The 12764-nt window shown below is 42.6% G+C and overlaps 1 protein-coding gene across 6 annotated transcripts in view; it reads right to left on the reverse strand.

The window, feature by feature from the left end:
* FGF13 (fibroblast growth factor 13) overlaps nucleotides 1-12764 on the reverse strand; it is a 277313-nt gene that overhangs the window by 24499 nt on the left and 240050 nt on the right. The gene's annotated exons all lie outside the window — the stretch shown is intronic.

The following is a 12764-nucleotide window of genomic DNA, read 5'->3' on the forward strand; positions in this document are numbered from 1 at the left end:
TATCATTGTCACTAACGGGCTGAACATATAATCGATACAGCAATTTTATAAAATACATATTTCTATCTATCGCAGTAATTTAATCAATTCCTTTTAAAATAAGCTAGATTATCTTCGTTAAATTTATAATGCGAAGTACTTTGGTGAGCAGAACACTGTCTTGTTCTAGTATCTTCACAGTCTTTCATATAGGCTTCCACTGGCCACTAATGTGAATTACCTTTTTTAGAGCAAGTTATCATCTTTCAATCATATGAATGTTATGTAATGGCACATCTTTATCTATAGTGCTCGCTATGAGCAAAAGCACAGTATTATTATTTCTCAGGAAATCCAGTCCATCTACCGAGGATGACCAAAGATAGTTGTGGTTATTGAAAATGCTATCAAATATAGATCTTGGGAAACATAATTTGTCCAAATCTAGTGTCCTACACCCCACATAAAAGCACGGACCCACCTTATCCAAGTTCTGCTCTATCCAATGTGTTGCACCTATTCAGCATGTGGCTTTCCTCCTGCCGTGCCAGCCCCACCTGGGGCACAGCACGCAAAGCCTGAGCTGCGATGAGAACTGCAAACCCCATCAGTCACTCATTTAGTTTTGCAATGTTTCTATCAAATGGTAAAGTATCATTACAGCCAATATAAACAAATCTAATCCCATGGGAAACACCTGGACTACAAAACCTGATATTTCAAATCAACATGAAAAAAATCAAAATCTTGGATCTTTTCACAAAACAAATTATCAGAAATCATCTCTTGGTATTCTTAAAATGTTCATTTAAGCTGTTATACAACATGAAAACTGAAACTGTAATGTTGAAATGTTTTTTAGCCATAATACAATATTTTCATAATCTTCCCTCAGGAATTTTAGAAATCAAAAATCACAGCTTTTCTTCTGATTCCAGTCATCTTTCTCGCAGGCTTTCTCTCCTGAACCCTGAAGTCTTTGTTTATCCTTTCAGCTGAACAGCCCTGTTTTATAGATGTCTTTATACAGCACCTCATCCAGAGGATTCCTGATCTGGTTCCCCAAGTATCTTCCTAAAGCTGTCATCCATTTGAATCCATAATAGCAGCGATTAATAAGAATAAGAATATAAAACCAGCAGCAACAAGAGCTTAGTGGGAATGTTGTACTTTTAAATGAAAGCTGATTAATCTCAGCTGTTCCTTCCTGGCTAACAGTGAACTGTAATACTTCTTGATTCTGTCTGCTTTACTGCTTGGCCTTTGGTAGGGAAAAAAAAAGCTTTTATTTTTATGACCGGGAAGGCAAAGTATCAGTGTTTTCAGTGGCCCCAAAGCTATGATGAACTCAAGAGCAGGCATTTTTGCCAACAGTCTGCACAAAATGTTCCTTTTTGTTTCACTGCCTTTCTACTTAATATGCAATTGCACCTGTGGAGAATCTGAGGAATTCCCTCCTCCCTCTGCCTGACTCATTTTCAGACCCCAGTATTGACAGGATTGATTTTAATGACCTCCTCAACTCAAATAACCTGGCACCTTTCTGCCGGCCAGCTCCCATGTGGGGATTGCTCCCAGAGCTGCTCTCTGGCTTTGCCACCTACCTCTGCATCCTCTGTGCTGGTCTGGGATGAACCCCAACTCTGCTCCCAGCATTTCCACCCCAGGAGGTGCCTGAGGTGGGGAGGGGAAACTGATTGCTAAAGGAAGGGGTTTCCTTTCACTGACAGCAAGGGATGCTGCTCTGTTGCACTGAGGACAGCAACAGCTATCCAAATTTTTCAAGAATTTTGCAGAGAAAATATTATTGCAGGTCAGGAGAACTGTCCTAGGGAGAGAAGATCCTTTTAACCCAGTGTAGGAATGCTACTGTGACCAGGCGTTAGGCTCAAACTGCTGCCACATTCAGACAGGCTTAGTGACCTTCACAGCTATGCCTGCAAGATGGTGCACGTGGATGGGATGATGCTGTAAGTAAAAGCCAGGAGCAGTAGGAAATGGACTGGTAAGTGTCTCATTAAATTCCATTAAAGGGTCTAACCACTATCCTTGGATTGACTGTCAGATGGAAAACATCTGTTTTATTTAATGATTTCTACCGATGATATTCAAATCCCAGCAAGTTTGAAATGTTGCCCCTTATGCACTTAGAGCACATTTCCCAATTAGGAGTGGAGAGGTTCTTTTTATAGTAAAGTGGGAGATTTGCAGTAACTACTGTAACTCAATTGTAAGGAAAATCTCCAGGGCTTGATTAACTTTTTCATTGCAAAAATCAATCTTGGTAAGAAAAAGCAAAGTCCTAACTCATACAGCTGTTTCCTAGATCAGCTTGTCCTGGGTATGCCTTCTCTTAGTCCTACCCACAGTACATCACCAGAAGGTTGCAAGATGTGTTCAGAGGCTCAGTGTACAGAAATGGAGCCACTTCTGATTATCACCAGGGGAAAAAAGGACAGATTCACGGAATTACTTATAAAGAAACTGACCTGGAAGAGTGAGTGTATTGTCTGATATGCAGGAGACTGTTTCCCACAGGAAAACACTTTCAGGGAGGTTGTAACTTAGCCTTATCACTTCTTGACATAAAAAGAAAATGCTTTTACCAGCTAATGGTTCAGAAAAGTGCACAACTGGTTACTGTAACCACAACAGAGTATTCAGAAGCAGTGAGACAGAAAATGAAATGCCCGATAAGCATATGTTGTTTTTAATAAAGAATGATTTAGTGTTAAGTGGACCACACTGTTTCCAAGGTTGCTCTGCAAAAGCAGAACATGGGGGCACCCGGCAGCCTCAGGATGACTCACTGTGTCCCATACATCACCAACTGCAGCATCACCTCGGCCTTCTCCTGCCTGTGCATCCTCTCCCATACTGCAGAACAGGGCTGGTATCTTCCTTTCTCTGCCTTCCCTATGTAAACCGCTCTCTCAGGCCCAGCACAAGGCCATACCAAATTCAATGCTTAATGTACTATCCAGGTATTTAGGACTAAGATAATTTGGTCAGAACTGAGATTTGGAAAGACAATTTTGTCCTGGCCTCGCATTAACTGTTCATTTATTACACTGTAAGATCAGCTGCGTGTTATCAATATGCAGAGGTCTGAACGCACCAAGCTCAGACGTACCGCAGGCTGACAGTAATTTATTTTGTAGAATGGCTGAGATGAGATTGAAGGAGAAGTGCTACCATCCAGGTGGCTTTCTGAATACAAGCTCAATGAATCAGCCATCAGCATTTTAAAATCCTTCCCATGAAATTCTGGAAAAGGGAGGGAAGTTGCTGCTCTCCCTGCTCCCCAGGAGCCAGACAGCAGTGTGTCCATGAGACAGACTTCAGAAACTATTTGTTTTTCCTAAGGGTTATCTAAGCAGGGCCTAAAAATACCTTGCTTGCACATGAAACAAACAAAATCACCTTTCTTCCTACAGCAAACCCTCGGTAGACCCTGCTCATGGCACCCTTCTCGTGATACCACATCTGAGCCAAGAGAGATAAAATCAGTGGGCAGCCCTGATCACCCCCAGGTTGTCTGGTCATGATATAACATCTTCCTCCAGCTGCATTTCATTCTTCTGCCTCAAATAGTTGGGTAAGGTTACTAGGTGCAAACCATATGTAGGAAGAAATGTCTACCATCAAAATCAGTTCTTATGCCAAATGAGACCTCGAATAGACCTGAGTCAACACCACGACTCCAGGAACCTCCAAGCTATGAAGATGTTGCTTGTTCTGGTTCAAGCAACAGCAACCTCCTTACATTGTTCCCTGCAACAGAAATGCAATTTGTTCCTTCTCAGGAATGGTTATAAGAAACGTAAAGCTCAGGTAAAAGTCTGAATGGGAATGGGAATCCAGCTCCAGAGCGATCGTTACTAGGGAGCAAATGGGCTGAATGAACAGTCAAACACAAACAGCAACAAACAAGAATGAGACAGAATTTAAAGAGAAAAAATATGTTGCCTCATTTAATGAGCAAATCACCATTATTAAATTACCACCTTCTTTAGCTAGCGCTGAGCTGATTTAACCTCCGCCAATGCTAAACGCACTGCTATGTAACAAGAATGAATATAGGGCTGTAATGAATGCTGGGTTCCTCTGAGCACTCACATCCAGCTGAGAAATGCTAATGCAATGTTTTTGCTTAACCCCAGTATTTGGACCCCACTTTTGAGAAGGCACAAAAGCAACTGCTGCTTTCACAAAATCAAGTCTCTGATAAGATGTTGCAGGTTCCACACCATTTCTGGAAAGGGAGATAAGGACAGAGCTTGGACAACTCGCATCCTGGGCAATGGTGACTCAGAAAATCCATCGCTGGGTACAAAAAGCACAGATTCACATAAACTCATCAGTTGATATGGAAAAGTAATTCTAGTAGCGAGATGAAAAGTATTTTAATGTCTCATAAAAACAGACAACAAAAAGCACTTAAAAATTTGTATTGAATCTAGCTACATCTTTGTTGTCCTTGATTTAAGGGCTAGACTCCTACAGCTCAATAGGTCAGACCATAGGTCAGACAGTAGGACTTTGGGCTCTGAAAGTAGCGTTACTTCTACAGGCTGCTGGATCATCATTTGTGTGGTTGCGCCAAGGACAGGAGGGATGTCACCCACGTGGGCAGCAACACAGACCTGCAGAGGGGTTAGCCTGGCTGGCACAGTGGTGCAGCCTATGTGGTGGCTAGGACCTGCTGGGGATAACCTATGTGCCTGACTGCTCCCATGTAGACAAACCCCCAAATCCACTTCTGCCTACTTACATTGTCTCTTCCCCTTGGTGGGGCCAGAGGGGCTGGGTATACAGAGCTCTGGAAATCAGGCCGCAGTCTTGGATACTCAGTGCCTGCCTTCACTGCAAGATTTAGCCAAGGAGAAGCTGAGAAGCTGATCCTGGGCAGTTTGGGGCACCATGAGCTGGCAGCAGCATCACTGCACCTGGCTCTGTGGTTGCCCTTTCCCACTGGATAAAAAATAATACCAACTTTCCTGAAGTTTTAAAAGCTTTTTTATCACAAGCTACAAATGTTGAGACAAAAATCACCGAAAAAGTCCAAATCCTCAGCTATCATCGACTAACCCTTTGTAAAACAGATATAAATGGATCCTTACCATCAAGTGCAACTAGGTTCAAGGGGAAGGCTTTATTGCATACCTAATTTAGGTTGGAGGAAACAGTCTCTGTGCTAACCCTCTACTCTCGTATTTCACACCACTTTGACAATCTTAAATGTTTTCCACTCATGCTGATACTTTTCTCTTTGGTGTCAAGCTCTGTGTAAAACTTTCTGGAAAATTTCAACATGTACCTTCAAATCATTTTCAAGTTGAAGAAAATCTGAAAAGTGTGCATTTCCCCACAAAAAACCCACCCGCAAAATATCTGCCATTACTTCTACAGCCAAAGTGAGGCTGGAAACTTTAGGAACACCTTTGTTTAGCTTGGTAGGGAAAAAAAAAAATCAAGCAGGATGAAGAATACTGAAAATCATCTGCCATCAACATGTTCAGTGATAGCTGCTGGGATCTTAGCAGACCCTGACGTTTCATAACTCATCTATTCCAGAGTGCCCAGCCACCCTGTTAGTGGTTTTCTAGCATAAAGGGGCTATTAAAGAGTAATTTCTGCCTTTCAGAGGTGCCAAGACTCACATTCATGGAGCTGTTGCTTGCGATGGTGAGAGCCGTCCTCAGACTGTTGCAAGGACCATGCACACTGGGAGGGCACATGAGATGCCTACACACAAGATGATGCCTGCACACACACGAGATGCCTGCACACACGAGATGATGCCTGTGCACAGACGAAGCAGCTGCTGCCATGTGCTGCTCGACGTGAGCCCTTCCCAGTCGCTCTTGTTTAACCTCCAGGCCCTCGTTCAGAAACACAAGTGCTGCTTCACAAGGAGTGGATTAAATGATTTTGCAAATAAATAAGTAATGAGTACCTGTGTTGCGGGGCTGTGTTTGACTCGGAGGCAGCACCCCAGCCCTCCCATTGTAGGGGAGGCACCACAGTGAGTGTGGCTGTCTGGTGCAATGCCCTCGCCCTCCCCACCAGCACCTTGGACCGATGCTGCCTCCAGGACCCACATGCACAGCAGCAGCAGCAGCAGCTCCATGAGAGAGCAGAGGACAAGCAAGTGACAAAACCCTGCTGAGAGTTCAAACACTCCCTCTTTGGCTCTCCCGTAGAGCTGCAAAGAATTTTGCACATGTCTCTTTTCAGCAATTCTGCCACTAAACGCAAATCCTAGTGGTGTTGCACTGAAAAGGAGAACTCTCTCATTCAAAATGAACAACTCATTTTCAGGTAAACAGATGAATTCATTACTGAAAAGTCAGATAAAGGATTTGCAAATTTCTTTGGTGGGAGAAAACTATGCAATGGTCTTGCTGCCCCAGACTGGTATAAAAAATGGTTTAATATTTCCCGTGCAAAACTGCACTGCAGACCAGAAAGAAAAATATACGCATGTGCACAGGGAGAAAACATACATGTTCTGGAGAAAATTTATTTCCTCCGAGGGAAATTACTAAATGTTTTAAACCCATGAAGGAAGAATCAGGAAACCTGGCTCTATTTAATCCTCATTACTAATGTCAGCATTCACCTGGCTCACCCATGCATGACTCCATGTGTCAAAGGGTTCAATTTACAGTACATACACTTTCCCCACCACTAATTAATTCTCTCCCAACACTTCTTTCTTTATGTGAAAAAAAAATTAAATTAATACTTTGCCCAGCTATACTTAGTTAAGAATAATCCAATCTCAGATGTGATGGATGCCTGTCTGATCTGTAATATACTCGCCCTATATCATATTTTATATTATTCTGCTTGCTTTCTTTCCCTATTTCTGCTGCTTTATTAATTCTTCCTCTCTCTCCCCTCTCTCAAACTGGCTCTCCCCTTTGGTAATTCTCTGCTCAGTTTCCAGCCTTATTTTTATCAGTGGATTTTTCCATGGCTCCCTTTTTTTGTCCCCTTGACGAAAATAACAAACCTAATAATGCCCAAGCCCCAGTCAGACTTTCAGACTTTGAAAGCTTATATACCTTTGCTAGCAAGCAGGACACTTTTTGCCCATTTTCACTTCTTTTTTTTAACAAGCTGACTTTCGAATAAAAATGATGGTGCTTAAATGATACAGCTTCTTTTTCACAGAGATGATCACATTCCTAAGCAGTTCATCCAAAGGCTTTGCAAAGGCAATTCAAGCACATCCTTTTACCTGGGAGAAATGGACTGTTATTTCCCAGAGGCAAACACACTCTGATGCTAATTTAAACAGAACTCATGAAACTGTGTGCTCTGCTGTGAATGGCTAAGGATCATTAGGGCTCACACCACACAGGCTTCCTAGCTATGGTAAATTTAAATTACTGAAAATATATATGATTTGAGTTGAATATGTATGCCTTCCGCTCCCACTCCAAATTGTAAATGACTTTCTTTGTAATAAATGTCTATTTTGAGCAGATTGTTTGGAAAAGAAAAGCCCTCCCAAGCCAGGGTGTCCTCTGAAGCAAGTGGGAGAAGAAACAAGTTTTCAAATCACTCCTTTTGTTCCCAAAATGTTAAATGTATTTTGTTATTTTTATAGTCACACACTTGCAATTGGCTCCAGCAACCTTTGAACCAGGTCTGCAACGATTCTGGGAACAGGAGGGATGGGGCAATGGGAAGGAAATATGCCCTCTCTGCTGGCAAAAAGAGGGATTGTAATAACTTCGGGAGGGTGGGGTGGGTGGAGGGGGTGGGAAAGAGAAATGTAATAAAATACTGAGAAAAGCGGACGTGAAAAGAGGCGAAGTGACAGGAAGAAAGGAAAAGATGTCAGTTGTAAAAATTAACAAGCTGTTTATAAAAAAAGATGCAATAAGAGGAAAAGAGGAGCCACTGAAGTTAAGAGAAAATGAAGTGCAGTCTCTGGTACCAATCTGGCAGAGGAAACAGGTTGTGCCTGGGAGGGGGTAACTCACTCTTTGCTCCCCCTTGCAAGGTGAGGACCACGCTAGAGAGGAGGGTTGGGTATAACCAACAGCCACACCAACTTTCTGCCCTGCTGCTAAGGATTCGGGCAGGGCAGCATGTACCCACAAACTCAGCTCACGCCCATGAAAACCTGTCTGGAGTCCCACTGAAGTCAGTGTCCTGTCCCATGGGCAGGAGGCGCCCAGCTCACCTTTAAATGTTGCTGATACAGGATTTTACCTTCTCTCCCCAGTCTTAAGAAGACAACTTTGCACACCTAGTCTCTTCTTTAAACTAGCTTTAGGCTTTCTCCTGAGTTAATGAGAAACAATTTCTGAGCTACTCATCTAGAAGAGTGCCCTTCTTCAAAGCCCTTTCCAGGTGCTATGTGCAAACAGTAGCAGATCCAGGTTCCCTCTTTAGATCTCACTTGTCTGCGTGTGAGGACTGCTCTTGGGAGCTGTTTCAAAGGCTGAAGTGTCAGCATCAGAAAGAAGAGAGGTGTGTGGGTGTGAAGTTACTAAATGCAAAACTGTCACTCTCCTTTCATTTACAACCCTGAATATGTATGCATGCAAAAATGTAGGGCTTATATTAAAGTTTTTACTCTTGGAGCAGAAAATATCACGGAAAAACAGACTAAAAGATAAGATGAGTCTGTGCAGGTTAGAATTCTCTCTCAGCTAATCTCTTCTTTTTCATCAATAATGATTTCTGTTAATAAACCCTGTCCTACCTTGAATTAGATTGTCTTTTATCATCTCAGGAAAGGGCACCATCAGCAGACAGACGCGTTTGTGTTGCTGACTGGTCAATGACAGTAACGAACAGCAGATGGATTTTTTCAGTCTCTTGCCCAGATAAAAGCTGTGCAGAGAATTACTGATGCCCAACCCAGAAGAGCACTAGCTTAAAAAGCACCTGAGGGTAAGAGTGGGGGTTCTGGGGTGTCACAGTAAAGGAGGCTGCCTTGGCTCTGCCTGGAGGTCTGGCAGCTCCCTGGGGAGGGAAAGGGTACCCAAACAATTGCACAGTGACAACTGGGAGAGCCGTGTTTACTGACCTACTGAAATCATGCACATAGCGGGAGTCCTGTGCTACAGGAACGAGGACACACACAGGTGTCTTGGACACCCGGTGCCTGCACCAGCCTTTCAGAATGCAAAATTTTTGGGAATATGCATTGCTGCTCTTCAAGCAAATACATTCCTTATCCTAGCTGGCACTAGCCAAGAAGGATGGAAACCTACCCCATCGGATGGGAAACCTTCTGAATTCTGCACCTTGGACATCCTCAGACTGCATTTCAGCATGAACTCTGCTGCCTGGTGGTGGCTTGGACATGTCACCTGGTCGGGGGGGTGCCTGCCCACCAGCTCAGCAGAACATTTGCATTTCCTAATGCCCCCAGGACAGCTCAGATGCCAGGCACCACCACCACCACACTTCCATGATGCTCTGTGACAGCTGAGGCTCACTGGGCTGCTAAAACACTTAGATGGATCTAAATGGAAAAGAGCAGTGGGGCAGAGGTAAAGCATCAAGGACTGAAGGTGGAATATGTCTTTAACAGACACTCCCAACATTTAAACGGAACCTACTACTTTGATAGTTGCATTTACTTAACCTCCAGGCACTCTACTGAGTGCCTAAAACTTGCAGGCATTTTCCAGATGAGGCAGGTGTTAAGCATACCAGCAAGAGTGCTGCAGAGAGCAGATGAAGATACCAATTTCGGTTGGAGGAAATTTAGAGCAGACACGTGCCCCCTGGCACCCAAAGCCAGAGCTAAATTGTGTTTGTGCACCTTGATGAATTACAGTAGTGCACCTGGGTTAGCAAAGAAACACTTGCTACAACCAACAGACTAATGGTATCGTCCAAATCCCTGAAAGACAAATATACATGAGGTAAATGGTTCCAGTTTTTTATTCTGCAGCATATTGCATTATGAAAGGATTTCTCAGATAAGATTTTTCAGTATAATGAAATAAGCTACATGTGGAGTATGAAAATTAATGTCTTTCCTTTTACAAAGAACTACGGTACTTTGATTGATCTGCTGGGTTTAAAGGAAAAGCTAAGAATTTAAAATACACACATGCACACATGGAAATACATGCTTTCCCACTTTCCAATCCTGGAAACAGAAATGCTGCAGGTCGATGCTGTCCTACGGGCTCTCTGCTTGTAGGACCAGGGCCACAGCTAGGAAGATAAAGCACACAAATTGACTAAGAAATGCTTTTATGATTAAAATCCTTGCCTGTCTTACAACAAATCTTTCCTTATGACTGGCATTTAGTCTTTGCAGTAATGGTCAATATTACTAACATGTTCTTACAGTCTTTGATTACAGACATTGCCCTAACCCTGATTTTTTTGCCACCTATACCCATTACAAGCAGCAATACAGACAAGTAGAGCTCTGGCATGCCACACAGCCGAAGGAGTGAACACCTTCCAAATATATCAGCCTGCTGGATGCAGATTGCTTATTAAATACTGTTGTACAGTAAGTAACATAGCCAAGAACACCGATTTACTGCACTCCTGGCCTCTGGACAAACTCAATATTTCAGTGAGACTTCTCTGACTCTGACCCTTCTTCCCATGAGCAACTGCAACACTGTGGCTGCACTATAGACACTGCTCCTCATTGTATCCTCAGTGGCATCAGATACACCAGAGATAACCAATAGCCTTAACAACTACAGGGCTGGGCCTTAAAAACTGGCAGTTTCACAAGCAGTCACTTGAAAGAAGCCTTGTTTCCCAGGGGCTGGGTTAAGCAGTTGGAATCTCTAGTGTCTAGTAAAGCGTAAGTGCTGATGGTTTTCAACCCTGCTTCCCCTGGGTTTGGTAAGAGTTTAACTATGCTGTAACATTTCTTTCTTTATGACCATGAGCAGGTCAGCTCGTTCTTCCTTACCCAGCTTCTTTATTTCATGAAAATTGCAGGAAAGTAAATTGGAGGAATGTAGTATCTCTGAAAACTGCAATCAGTCTGCTATATTTTGTCAGAACTGGTTAATGGATTTTAATGTTATTAGGAGTAGAGTCAGATATATCATCAGATGACCAAGTAGGCACACAAACAGTCTGTACACTTATGGAAACAAGGCAACATTGTTCTGATGGACTGCTTGCTGATAATTTTTGTAAATAAATAAATGTAAATAAAATTATTTCAAACACCTTATTTGCTTTTTCAACAGTCTGTTGTTATGTTGCAGTAGCTATATTAACTTTCAGTGAAAAAGAAATAAGATATAAATAAAGATGAAAAGAAGATGAGAAATTTTTTTAACTGGCTGTTATCTGTGCCTAAATAAAACTACAACTGAGTCACCATGGTTTCTAAATCATCTACAATTTCCTTCTACACTGATTATTAAATACATGCACTCTCCAAGGCCCTACAAAATACAGTTCACTGTTGTGCTGCAGTAAAAAAGTCGTAATAGATCATCTGTTCATAACAGGATTCATTACAACTGAAATGTTGTACTCTCCAGATAGTGTCTCAAAGATTTTTCTTATGAAGTACTTCATAGGCAAATTGCCTTATTTAAGAGGACAAAAAGTACATGAACAGGTGAATCTAAATTTACATCCCACCAGATGTCCTTGAGGCCCTATCGCCAACCCCACTGAGAAAATAAAAGCAATGATTTCTGAAATGTAAATATCCAGTGCCTGCTGCCAGTCAAATCTTCCCAGAATTGTTACACAGAATTTGGAGGAAAGTCAGTTGAAGTAATAGAGAAGCTTTAATAAGCAAACCAAGCAAGCACAATTTTAATAAGGTACAAAAATACCCATAGGTTTTCGGCTAATACCCAACCTCTCTGCACTGACAGTTTGGAGCAGTGGATGTGGGTCTCCAAACCTCCCTCATCCCTACATGTCCGATCTCAACCAGTCTTCTTGACCGTACCAGGTACACAGATGCAGGCAGAGGGCTGGACTCAGATCCTTAATTTGCTTTCATCCACTGTAATGCACACAAGGCAGGGGGGCAAATCACTACAGAATAGCCAAGATCTTGGGAGAGGTTTCTTGCTCCACCCCACGGTGATAACAGCTCTACTGTGCATCGATTACTGGGCCCTAAAGAGGTATTTTCTTTTTTTTTTCCAGGCTTAGATGACTATACTTTGAACTGTCCACATGTTTGCATGTCCAAGTTGTTGCTAAGTGGGATACCAGGAGTCAGCTAAGGACAAAAGTATTGTAACATCATCCAGGGAAAGGTCAGCTTGAAGAGTAATGGGATTTTTGAGTGGTTACTTCCCTAGTCTATGTGACATGCTCACAGAAACTCACAGAAAGACAAGGAGATCAAGGGGTAGAAGAAAAGAGCTGGTGGAGAATGGCATGCCTCATCTTCCAAAAGCTTACAAACACAGCCCTGCAAATGAAAATATCAGTGTGAAAACCTGACCTCGCTGGAGTTAACAATGGCTTTGACACTGACGGGCCACAGCTTGGCCAAGCAGCCACATTCATCCTCCTGCATACTGCAGTCTCAGTGATTCATGTTAAGAGATTTAAAAGGCAGGAGACATTAAAGTATTACTACTGCTCTTATCCTTTCCCCAGGATGCAACCAAACCGAACAGGAAGAGTTCAGCTATTTTTAACCAGTTTCTCTCTCTCTCCTACAAGACCTATGTGGACTTAAGTGCACAAGAACAGAGTTGGCCCATGGACATTTGGGGCTTGCCTTGGCTCAGCACAGAGAAGATTGCCTAGCTGCAATATTTAGCTCCCAATTTAATCTCAGATCT

The sequence above is a fragment of the Strix aluco genome, chromosome 10 (assembly GCF_031877795.1).
Source record: "Strix aluco isolate bStrAlu1 chromosome 10, bStrAlu1.hap1, whole genome shotgun sequence".
Lineage (NCBI taxonomy): Eukaryota > Metazoa > Chordata > Aves > Strigiformes > Strigidae > Strix > Strix aluco.